The sequence below is a fragment of the Passer domesticus genome, chromosome 10, assembly GCF_036417665.1.
Source record: "Passer domesticus isolate bPasDom1 chromosome 10, bPasDom1.hap1, whole genome shotgun sequence".
NCBI lineage: Eukaryota > Metazoa > Chordata > Aves > Passeriformes > Passeridae > Passer > Passer domesticus.
The window spans coordinates 2,054,695-2,067,185 of NC_087483.1; positions in this window are offsets into that span (position 1 = coordinate 2,054,695).

Genomic DNA, 12,491 nt, shown 5'->3' on the forward strand with positions numbered 1-12,491 from the left:
CAGCACTCAGCTGTTGCTGCTGCTGCCTGGGCTTTTCCTGCTGCCTGCTCTGGAGCACCAACCCCAGCAGGATGAGCACTGCTGCGCCAGTGGAGGTACTGTGCCATTCCAGGGAGGAGGCAGCCTGCTTGAGCAGGCTGCAGCCATGTGGGAATGGATGGTGTGGGACAGGAACCCCACTGTGACATTGTGCTGTCTCTTGCAGACTAACAGAGACACTGTGGTGGCGATGGAAGTGGACATGGTGCTGAATGAGGAAGAGATGATGGAGGTGGACGTGGAAGACCAGGTTGAGGAGATGGAAGTTGATGAGGAGGATGACATCGAGGCGATGGAAGTGGATGAGAAGGATGAGGAGGAGCCCATGGTCCTCGGATGAAGATGGAGCCCCACAAGTAAGACAGGCAGATGCTCCCCATGCCCTGCCCACAGACACAGTGGCTGCCCTGACGCCAGGCTGGGGCTGGGCTGGATGGCCCCGCTCAGGGACACGCTGCCCGCAGGGGGCCTGGATTGTGCTGCCACAAGCACCAGCCCTGGCCTGCCCTGCACTTGCCTGGGGCCACACCAGCCCTGCCAGCCCTGTCCCAGCTCTTGGGGCCCAGCTGGGCCCAGTGCTGGCAGCTGACTCCAGCTTTGCTTCTTTCTTCCTTCCAGGACTGATGCAGATGATGGCTGTAGATATTACGGCGGTGTATATATGTTTGAAAAGTTAGGATATTTTTGTAAATATGTTCTTAGGTTAGTAGTTCTTTGTAAATATGTTTTGAAGATTGTTACTCCATAGGATCCCATGGAAATATGTGCAGTAGATTGTTGTTGTTGTTCTTATGAGGACTGTTGTAATGAAATGTGTTCTGTAAATCCTCGTGTTTGCCGATGTTCAGCAAATAAATAATGATTCTTTATAAAACTTCACTTCTCTTTCTCATTCCTTTGGGCACTGTCAGAACCCCGGACCTCCCCCTGACCATCCTAAATGATTCCAGCCCCAGCCAGGGGGCTTTAAATCCCTGGCAGGGGGTTCAGAGACCCTGGCATGTAGCCAAAGACCCCTGGGCCTTTGAATTTAACCCATAAAGCATGTTACCACCTTTATGTCAAGAATTAAAAGTCACAACAATTTAGATAGTCTAGTAATAGTAATCACAAAGTGAACGGAAAACATTTAGAGCACTGTACACAGAGGTTTTGAACCTTGTACGAAAGAGTTTGGTATTATCTACATAGATAGAAAAATTTGGGTGTACCCAGTCCTTCCTCTTTCTTCTCGCTAGCATCCATATGAAAGACGATATTACCATTCACATATTGGTTTCAAGTAGAAAGTCACTATCTAACTTAAGTAATAGCTATTAAAACATTCTTGTAAACATAGTATAGTCAGGTTTTAATATAAAAGATAACACCAACCCAAGAGGCAAAAAGAGTACCTTAAGCTGACCTGCTGAACAAACCTCAGCAGGCCAGCAAAAAAATGTTTTAGACAAAATATAAAAATCAACCTTAAGAGAGTGAAGCACATACTTCTCAACTCTTCCTTCGACAGCTAAGTTAGAGAAAAAGAGACTTCTAACGTACCTCGAAATCCCCTCAACCAAAGAAAACCCAAGAGGCACAGGCAGCGTTTGCACAGTTGGGATTTCCACTTGTTCCGGGATCCCGGGGCTGGAGCTCCCTGGGGCTGCTGCCACGGCCACCCCGCGGCTGGGGGTCCCTGTGCACAGGGGGTCCCACTGACACCACTGCTGCCGCTGGCCACTGCTGCTGCTCCTGGGCTGGGGCACAGCCGCGTCCCCAAGAGCTGAGCTCTCACCAGCACAGAGGGGGCTCTCACTGCACTGGCCCCTGCAGCCATGCCACCAAAGCAAGGCAGGAAACTTTCAGCCACCCTTCCTGCTGCAGCCACAGCCACTCCTGGCTCCAGAGCCGCCATCAGCCCACAGGGATGCAAAATCCACCTGCCCGCTCTCAAGGCCTTGACAGCCTTGGCAACTGTGGCACCTGCATCTGGGCTGCTGCAGGGGCTGATGTTTAAGCCTTGCAGCCTCCAAAGGCTCCGGGCTCTGCTTCCCACCCTGCTCTGCACTGCCCTGGCTCCGCATTGCTCAAGAGACAAAAGCCAAGACAGGGCATCCTCACCCTGCCCAAATTGCTGAATTGACTGCAGTCCTTAGGACCTTCTCCACTTTCAAAGAACCTCTTCATTTGATCACTGATTCGGCAGATGTCTATGACCTAGTGCAGCGGGCCGAAAATTCCATTTTCAAAGACATTTCTAACCCCTACTAGAGCATTTGCTTTCCCCTTTCATTTCTCTTTTGTCCCACAGACAACACCCACGCTATATCATGCACACAAGGTCTTATACCACCCTTCCTGCATTTATAGTAGGCAATGCTAGAGCAGATGCCTCAGCAATGCTTCTCCAAACCTCCCCACGGAATGTTTCTGACCAGGCTAGGATCCGCCACCACTTCTACCATCAAAACATTCCTGCACCGCTCAGCATCTTTAAAATTACCCAAGATCAGGCAAGATCCATGGCAAACACCTGCCCAAATTGTCAGCAACGTGCCTTTGCTTCTGTCAGAGCTGTACTCAATCCAAGAGGACTAAAGACTCTCCAGATCGGGCAATCACACATCACACACCAAGCCCCTTTCGGGAGACTAAAATACATCCCCGTCTCAATCCACACTGACAACGCTGCGGTTTCTGCCCCTGCCCATGCTGGTGAAAAATCAAAAGATGCTATAAAACGTTACTTTTTAGCCTTTTCCACCTCCCCTGTTCCACAGGAAATTAAAACTGATCATGGTCCTGCTAATACCTCCCACTGATTCCAACCCTTTTCTGACCAGTGGGCTACAAAACATGTCACAGCCATACCACACTCTGCCACAGGACAGTCCATCGTCCAGAGGGCCTACTCTTCCATCCAAAGGATCCTTGATCAACAGAGACAGGGAGTCCACATAGTATCTCCCATTGAGAGCCTGGCCAAGGCCCTTGATGTGCTCAACTTTTTGAACAACTCCCCCAGTCATCAGGCATTTTATATTTAATTGGCAGCCCAATAAAAAGAAAAGCCACCTGTGTTGATCAAAGACCCTGAATCCAAAGAAATTATGGGCCCTTTCCCATTCATTACTTGGGAGGGAGGATATGCTTGTGTCTCTACAGCAGCAGGCCCAAGACGCATCCCAGCAAAAAACATAAAACTCTTCTGCCACTGGCCAGGCAAACACCACAGCCACCATCAGAAAAACAGAACAAAAGCCTAAGAGAGACAGCAGCAGCCTGCAAAAGAAGAAGAAGGACAGAAGAAGATCTCCTAAGCAGTGTGGACCACACACACCAACACCAAGAGAGCTCAGACACCACTAACTGCGATATCCCGCTTAACAATTGGAAAAACTGTATTCTAGCCTTGATATTTGATTCTTCTAATAAGCTGACTTCAAACCCTTGCCTTACAGAAGAGAAAGTTTAGTGGGACCAGAATTTAAGGTTCACATTGCAATCTCCCTATCTCTTTACTTTCAGGCCACCCAAGCCTCCACCCACTACTAAATTAGCTAAAGTCAAAGGATGCTGTCCTTTGTTGCCACTGCAGCAGGAAGCTGGATGCTCCTCACTATGCCGCATGCCTTCGCATGGGTGGTTCCACAGCCAAGCCACAATTTCTTGCCCATGGCCACGCATGTCAACCTCTTCTCACATAGGGACTCAGTATACCAGAGCGGCCAGCTGCTCACAGATCAAATCAATAAGATCCAGACAAAAGGCAACAACGACTGGCTCACTGGACTGTTGAAAGACTGGGGCATGAAAGGCTGGCTTTCATCTTTACGTCCAACAATATGAAGTCTAATAAGTCTAAGTGCCGTGTTCTGCATTTTGGCCACAAAAATCCCCTACAGCGTTACAGGCTGGGGACGGTGTGGCTGGATAGTGTTCAGGCAGAAAGGGACCTGGGGGTGCTGGTTGACAGCCGATTGGATATGAGCCAGCAATGTGCCTTGGTGGCCAAGAAGGCCAACGGCATCCTGGCCTGCATTAGGACTTGTGTGAGCAGCAGGAGCAGGGAGGTCGTTCTCCCCCTGTACTCGGCACTGGTGAGGCCACATCTTGAGTACTGTGTCCAGTTCTGGGCCCCTCAATTTAGGAAGGATATTGAGATACTTGAGCGTGTCCAGAGGAGAGCAACGAGGCTGGTGAGGGGCTTGGAAAACAAGCCCTACGAGGAACATTTGAGGGAGCTGGGGTTGTTTAGCCTGGAGAAGAGGAGGCTTAGAGGTGACCTTATTGCTCTCTACAACTTCCTGAAGGGAGGTTGTAGACAGGTGGGGGTCGGTCTCTTCCACCGGGCAGCAACTGACAGAACAAGGGGACACAGTCTCAAGCTACGTCAGGGAAGGTATAGGTTAGATATTAGGAAAAAAATTTTCACTGAAAGAATAATAAAGCACTGGAACTGTCTTCCCAGGGAGGTGGTGGAATCACCATCACTGGATGTGTTTAAAAAAAGACTGGACATGCCACTTGGTGCTATAGTCTAGTTGAGATGTTAGGGCATAGGTTGGACTTGATGATCTTAGGGGTCTCTTCCAAACTCATGATTCTGTGATTCTGTGATTTAGTCAAGACTGTTTTGTGGGCTTTGTTTCTTGTATTCATTGTCTTGGTTATTCTATCCAGTTTTGCTCAACGCTTGCAAAAGTCCATGGCAGAAGCCTTCATTCTTGAAAACAAAAAGGGGGCACTTGTGGAGGCCCAGGGGCCTCTCATTGCAACTGTGATACCTTAGGGCAAAGGGGACCAAGGTGAAACAGAGAAACCCCTCTGAATGCAAGGCTCTCACCCATGGCCACTTGCAGCCTCTTGCAATCTGCAGGTTTTGTTGCTATCACCCACTTCAACTGCCATTTTTTCCTTAGATCTACTCTCCAGAGAATGTTCTCCTCTCTCTTCTCCCCTGCTGGTCCTGGCTTCACCCCTTCTCCCCCCCGAATGAAACCCTCAGACCCCAGCCTCATTTTCTCTCTGGCCCTGGACCCTCTTCATGGCAATGCACAGCGTTTGGAGTTCCACACAAAGACCCATCTCCGGCCTCATTCATCAGCACTTGAAGCAAGTGTGCTCCGGCCTCTGGGAGTGCAGCTCGCTCACACGGGCTCACTGTGGACACGCCGCAATCACACAGTCATTGAGTGCACCAGAGAACCTGGCCTCTAATAAAAGGCATGAATGCCACAAATCACCCAACCCAATGCCTTGCATGTCTCTACTTTTTCCTTCTCCTCTCATCTCTCATGTCACTTTCCCCATTTCCTCTCTCTGCCAGCTTGGCTTCTCTCTCTCCTGGCTGCAGCTTCAGCCACATGTGTGACACTGCAGGAACAGCCTGACCCACCGGGAAGTGGGAGAGGACTCTTTGTCAGCAACTGAAGTGACAGAACAAGGGGGAATGGGATGAAACTGCAAGAGCTGGAATCCATTCCATGATGGCAAGAAGTTCTTTCCTGTCAGGGTGCTTGTCCCTGACACAGGGACCAGCGCAGAGAGCCTGTGCATACCCCATGCCCACCAACATCCAAGGCCAGCTTGGACAGGGGCCGCAGCAACCTGCTGTGCTGCGAGGCTGCTCAGCTTGGAACCAGATGATCCTTAGGGTCCCTTCCAGGCCAAACCATTCAAGGATTTCATCATTCCACCATGCCCATCTCCCAGTGTGGAGCGGCCCTGAAACTTCTGTGACATCACAGCTCCCACAGCGTTCCAGGTGGAACGTCCAGCACCTGGAAACCACCACAGCAGACACTCTGCCTGCTGCCAGCGCTCAGTTGGTGCTCGCTCTGCGCTCTGCCCGTCAGCACTCAGCTGTTGCTGCTGCTGCCTGGGCTTTTCCTGCTGCCTGCTCTGGAGCACCAACCCCAGCAGGATGAGCACTGCTGCGCCAGTGGAGGTACTGTGCCATTCCAGGGAGGAGGCAGCCTGCTTGAGCAGGCTGCAGCCATGTGGGAATGGATGGTGTGGGACAGGAACCCCACTGTGACATTGTGCTGTCTCTTGCAGACTAACAGAGACACTGTGGTGGCGATGGAAGTGGACATGGTGCTGAATGAGGAAGAGATGATGGAGGTGGACGTGGAAGAGCAGGTTGAGGACATGGAAGTAGATGTGGAGGATGACATCAAGGAGATGGAAGTGACACCAGGAGGAATTTCCCCAGGGAAATGCTGCTCTGGCCTTGGCAGGGGCTGCCCAGGGAGCTTTGCAGTGCCCATCCCTGCAGCTGTCCCAGGAAGGCCTGCAGGTGGGACTCAGGGCTCTGGGCTGGGGACAAGCTGGGCATAGAGCACTGCTGGGACTCCATGGTCTCACAGACCTTTCCCAACCTTAGTGATTCCATGAGTCTATGATTCTATGAAGACATGATTCAGAACAGAGTTAACTCAAATCTATCATACACAAATATTACAGAGGTCAAAATTCACGTGAATGAAATTTAAGATTATTCTTTAAGACTGAAAGAATCGTATGTCAATGTTGCATATAGGTAAAGCCCTATAAAAGAAGAGCCTTGTTACCCTTGTAAGATGATGCCTCGGGCCTCCTGCTTCGGCTAAGTACAGCTAACAGGCAGGGGTGAGGGGCTCCCAGCAGGGCAGGGAGAGCCGAGCTCAGGATCCCAGGCACCCGAGCAGACGGGGATAGGTGTCTGCTTTATTGAGGTGGGTGTCAATAAGATCCCAGTTCAGTGGCTGTTGTCACCAGCAGAGGCTCACCCCACGGCAGAGGAAGCAGCTCTGGGCTGGGCTCCTGCAGCAGCAGTGGAATTCCTTTCCCCAAGAGCAGTGGCTCCCACAGTGCTCCTCCAAAGCCAAGACAGGGCTAGGAGCTGCACCCAGCCCCTTCCCCCAGCCCAAATCCCACTGTAGCTCTGGCCCTCCTCCTGCTTCCCCAGGGAAAACTCCCAAAGAAACAGAGCTCTCCCTTTGTCTGAAGCACCCAGCAATCACCTGCCATTAGCAACTCACTGGAAAGAAATTCTACAGGTGAAAAGGAAGAACAGAAAAGAAAACCCTTCCCCAAACAAGGAGGTGGCCAGATGCTGAAGGAGCACACACACATCCCCAGCTGGTGAGAAACCCTCCCCCTGCCTCAAAGAGGAAGAGTCTGACGGTGCAGGAGTGAAACCCACAGACATTACAACCATCCAGGTTCCAGCTGAACTGCAAGGGCAGCCACAGCCAGCAGCAGTCGCCCCTGTAGAACCAAGGAGATCGAAGATGAAATCAGAGCACCCAAATGCTGTGGAGTCTGGCAAATCTGGGGCCATCTCAATACACCACCTTCACTGCAACCATTAATGCCCATACCAACCCAGAGACAGTGGGCTCTGCCACCAACAAGCTTAGAAATAATGAGAGTGTGATCAATGGCCCCATGCAGGCCTGATGCAGTCTGTGCTGTGGTTAAGGACCTCAGAAAAGAATTTAAAGAGGAAATGAGGGAGATGAGGCAGGAGGTAAGATAAATGCAGCACTAGTGCAAGTCACAGGCCCCAAAGTCAGAGCCCAACGTCCCCCAGCTACTGTGAGAGTACATCCCACGAGCTGACCTGTGCTTCTTCCTGAGTGACCATGGGGAAGGCATGGGAACGTGGGATGGGAAACCCACTTCTGTCTTAGCAGCACAAGGAAGGAAAACTCAAGGAAGGAAACACTAATCGAGGGAGTTCCAGTAAGGTGAAGGTAGCCTCCTGCCATGACCAAGCTGCTGGGTATGATCTGTCAGATCCCCTTAAAAGGTACCTCTAGTATGAATGCCCAGGAAAGAAAGAATAACCACGGCTAAAGGGGCCCTGCCTCTAGCCAGGGAGAGGCACGGGAAAAACAGGTCTTTTGGATGGTGTGGCTCCAATGGCCTTTCCACATCTTCTGTGGAAAGGAAGGTGCCCACAGCACAGCTCGTACAGCAGGATGCCCAGGGACCAGATGGTGGCTGGCTGGCCATGGGAGCAGCCAAAGAGGATCCACTCCGCTGGGCTGTACTCCGGCATTCCTATGGGACACGGGCGCAGCTCATCAGGCCCATGCTGCTCCCTCCCTCCCTCCCAGCCAGCTCCCGTTCCACAACAGCCAGCCCCTGCCCTGCCAAAAAGCAACTGGGCTGCAGCTGGCTGAAGAAGGATTCTCCCTCCCTCCCTCCCTGTTTCCCCTCTGCCAGCAAAGGGGGGAACCTCCGCTGCCCGGCTGGGCCCAGCTTTGGGCTCACCTGACATCCGGGTGTAGAACATGTCCTGGAGGATCGTGCCGCACCCGAAGTCGATGAGCTTCACCTCGCCCGTGCCCAGGTCCACGAGGATGTTCTCGGCCTTGATGTCGCGGTGCAGACGCCGCGGCTGCTGCGGTGCCGCACGGCCTCCAGCACCGGGCGGAGCAGCCCCCGCGCCACGGGCTCCGTCAGGAAGCCCCGCTCCTCCAGCAAGTGCCAGAGCTCCTGACTGCGCTCCGCACGCTCCATGACCAGCGCCAAGCCGTCGGGCACCTCGAACCAGCCCAGGAGCCGCACCACGCCGCGGAAGCCGGGCCGCCACACCTTCCACAGCAGCGCCAGCTCCAGGGCCACAAGGGCGCCCTTGTGCTGCGGGGGGACCGCGATACCGACAGCGGGGCCGATGCTGCGCCGCGCCTTGGGCCCCCTGCCCGGCCCCGCCGCGGCTCGCCACTGCCCGGCCCGGCACGCTGCGAGGGCCCCGCTCTCTCCACGCTCGCTCCCCTCCGCCTGCCGCCCTGCCGGGCCTCGCCTCAGCCCCGCCCGGCACGCCCCGCCGGCTCCTCCGCGGGCCCCGCTCCCTCACCGGCCGCGCCCACTCCCAGACGCGCTCCCGGCACGCTCGCTTGATGGCCGCCTGCGAGCCAAGGCCAGCGGCGGGCTCAGCTCGCCGCCCGCCGCCCCGCTCCGACCCGGCCCAGTCTTTTACCGGGTCCCGGAGTAAACGCTGCCGCAGCCGCCGCTGCCCAGCAGCGGCCCTCCCGGCAGAGCTGCTCTGGGCGAGGCTTCTCCGCCCGTGCGGGCGGCACCGCGCTCTCGCTCTTGTGCCCGGGGCAGCCGAGCGCCCGGCGCGCTGCTGCTTGCCGAGCCGCCCCGGGCTGCGGCGGCTCGGGGCCGGCGGCCGAGCTGGCGAGCGGCGGAGCTCGGAGCGGGGAAGCTGCCGGCAGCGCTGTCGGCGGCGGGCCGGGAGCCGGGCGGCAGCGGGGCGGCTGCGGGCGGAACCGCGGCAGGGGCTTCCTTCGGGGCCGGGGCCTCGGCCGGGGCCGGGCCAGAGCCCGCACCAGGGCGGAGCCGAAAGACCGTGCTGCTCCGCCAGCAGCAGAACGAGCGGCACCTCCAGCGGCGCCACGGGCGGGACGGAGGGAGCCCGGCGGAGGCGGAAGCACGGCGGGCCGGGCAGCGGCGGGCACGGGGCGGCCCCGCCGAGGGGCGCCGTGCGGGACGCGGCGTGAGCCGGCCCGGGAGAGGCGGGACACGGACGGGACGGGACGGGAGTAGAGCGAGTGTGAGAGCGAGAAGGAGATGGGGAGCCAGTGGAAAGTCGAACGGAAGACCCATGGAGAGAAGCGCTGCTGCTGCTGCTGTGCCCCGCGGAACGAAAGAGAGAAAGAAACAAATCACACCCCAAAGTCATTCCTATTAGAGAAATAACCAAAGAAAACAATGGAGCAATAAAGAAGAGTGCTGGCTTGTGGCTTCTTTCTTCTTTGGGTGAGACGAAGCATTTCATGGGGAAGAATTGCCTCTTCTGACAGTTTTGCCAGAGTGGACAGGAGTGCAGCATTGAATTTTGAAGTCGAAAAGGGAAATCGTGTCAGTAATGTCATCTCTTTTCATCCTCTCTTGAGACAGTTGCAGGCTGCCAAAAGACATGGGCTGCAGTGTGGAACTTGGGGCCAAGTTTCTTTTTCTGCCAGAGGATGAGAAGGGGAAGCATCCCAGAATCATGGAGTCGTGCCATGGCTGGGCTTGGAAGGGATCTGAAGAATCCCATGGCTGCAACCCCGCTGCTGTGGCTGGGGAGCCCTTGCACTAGACCGGCTTGTCTGGAGCTCCGTGCAGCCCGGCCTTGACAACTGTCAGGGACGGGACATGCACGCCTTCTGTGGGCAACCTGTTCCAGGAGAGTCTTTTTTTCTGAATCCCTTAGCTAAACCTAATCTGTCTCCATTTGGATCCAGTCTCCCTTGTCCTGTCCTTGCCTGCCCTTGTACAAAGTGGCGGGGGGGGGGATTGGTTGTGGAAGAGATTAAGAAAAGTGCCCAATGAACAGACAATCAGTGCCCCACCTCTAACAGATAGGAATAGAATTCCCCTATTTGTAACCTAAGATAACTGGGATCCTGGATCCATTTTTCCTGTGGCTGCGGGTCCCAGCCCCGGCGGAGCAGAACTGGGAGCTGGGACTGCGATCCCTGATTGCCGATCCCCTTGTCTCTCTCTCTCCTGTTCCCTCCCTTTCCTCTGGGGGATCACAAATCCCAGAGCAGCTGCAGAGCCCCGTGCCCAGCCCGGGTTTCCCAGCAAAGGGAGGCCTGGGGGTGAGGTGCCCCGGGCTAGCCAGGAATGGGGGTCCGGGGGTCCCTGGGCTCATGGAAACAGGGAATCCAGGGGCTGGCAGAGGGGGATACCCGGGAAAGGGGGTGCAGGGGGTGTTGGTGCAGGACAAGGGAGTGCAGGGGGTCCTGGAACTGGGGAAGGAGATGCAGGGGGGTCCCAGTGCCCCAAAATGGGGATTCAAGGGGGTCCCCGGGGGAGTCCCCAAAGCCCCTCCCAGGGGGAGCAGGAGCTGGGTCGGGAGCTCTGGGCAGAGAAAAGGGGGTGACGCCGGCATGGGGGGACGTGGGGGAGTCAGACGCGCTCTGAGGGGGGACACGACCCCCGGGGACCCCCCTCACCTTCTCCCGCAGGGGAGGCCGAGCCCCAGCCCAGCAGACGAAGCCCAACACGAAGCCCCCGAGCCCCGGCAGCACCTTGGGGGGCATCCGGCGGCAGCTCCGGGGGCGGGAGGGGCAGGATCCGGGAAACGGCGGCTGGGAAGGGACCGGCACGGACTGGGACAGGCTGGGATGGACTGGGACAGAGATGGACTGGGACAGGCTGGGATGGACTGGGACAGGCATGGACTGGGACAGGCATGGACTGGGACAGGCTGGGATGGACTGGGACAGGGATGGATTGGGACAGGCTGGGATGGACTGGAACACAGGGACACACCAGGGTACACCGAGATACCCCAGGACACACCAGAATACACTGGGACACACCACACCCAGGACTGGGACCCACTGGGAGCAGGATCAGAGCACACTGGGACCTAGCAGGACCAGAAGTGGGGCAGCAGGGATCATAGTGGCAGCAACTGGGATATACTGGGAGTGACTGGGATCATACTGGTGGAAACTGGAACTGTATTGGGTTAGCTGGATGTGACTGGGAAGGACCATGAGTATGCTGAGGGCAACTGGGATATACTGGGAGTGTCTGTAACCATACTGGGGGTGACTGGTTTGACTGGGACCATGCTGAGGGAGAATGGGATCACACTTGGAATGACTGGGCCAGTGCTAGGGGCAACTGAGAGCAACTGGGATCATACTGGAGCAACTGGGACCACACTGAGGGTGACTGGGGTCATACTGGGATCATATTGGAAGTCACTAGGAGCAAGCTGAGAACAGCTGGGACTATGTTGGGGCAACTGGGATATACAGGGAGTAACTGGAATCATGCTGGAGTTGACTGGGAGTCGCTATGAGCAACTGGAATTGTGGAAGCTACTGGGAGCAACTGGGAGTGCGTGGAAGCACGCTGCGGGCAACTGGGATATACTGGGAGAGGCCAGGAGTGACTGGAATCACAGAGCAATCATAAAGGAAGCTACTGGAATAATATACTGGGAGTGACTGGGATGGTACTGGGAGTAACTGGAACCATACTGGGATGATAGTGGGGGCAAAAGGCATTGTACTGAGAGTACTGGGAGTGACTGAGATGATACTGGGGGTGAGTGGAACCATACTGGGAGAGGCTGGAACTATCCTAGGGGTGAATGGTAACACCTGGGACCATTCTGGGATCATTCTGGGAGTGACTGGGATCATACTGGGATTGTAATGAATGCAACTGAAAGTTACTGGGATCATACTGGGTGTGACTGGGAGCCGCAGAGCCCATGCTGGGAGTGACCTGGGCACCCCTGGGGGAACTGGGGCAACTGGCCCAGCTGGGGCTCAGGGTTGTTCTCCCCCAGGGCTGCCCCGGGTCCTGCTGCCACCTCCGACCCCACAGAGCCAAGGGACAGGGGAGAGCTAAGGGACAAGGTCAGGAGACAGGGACAGGGACAGGAGAGGGACAGGGGACAGGGCAGAGCCAGGGAACACGGCCTGGCCGAGGGACACTGAGCTCCAGCACTTGGGGCTGTT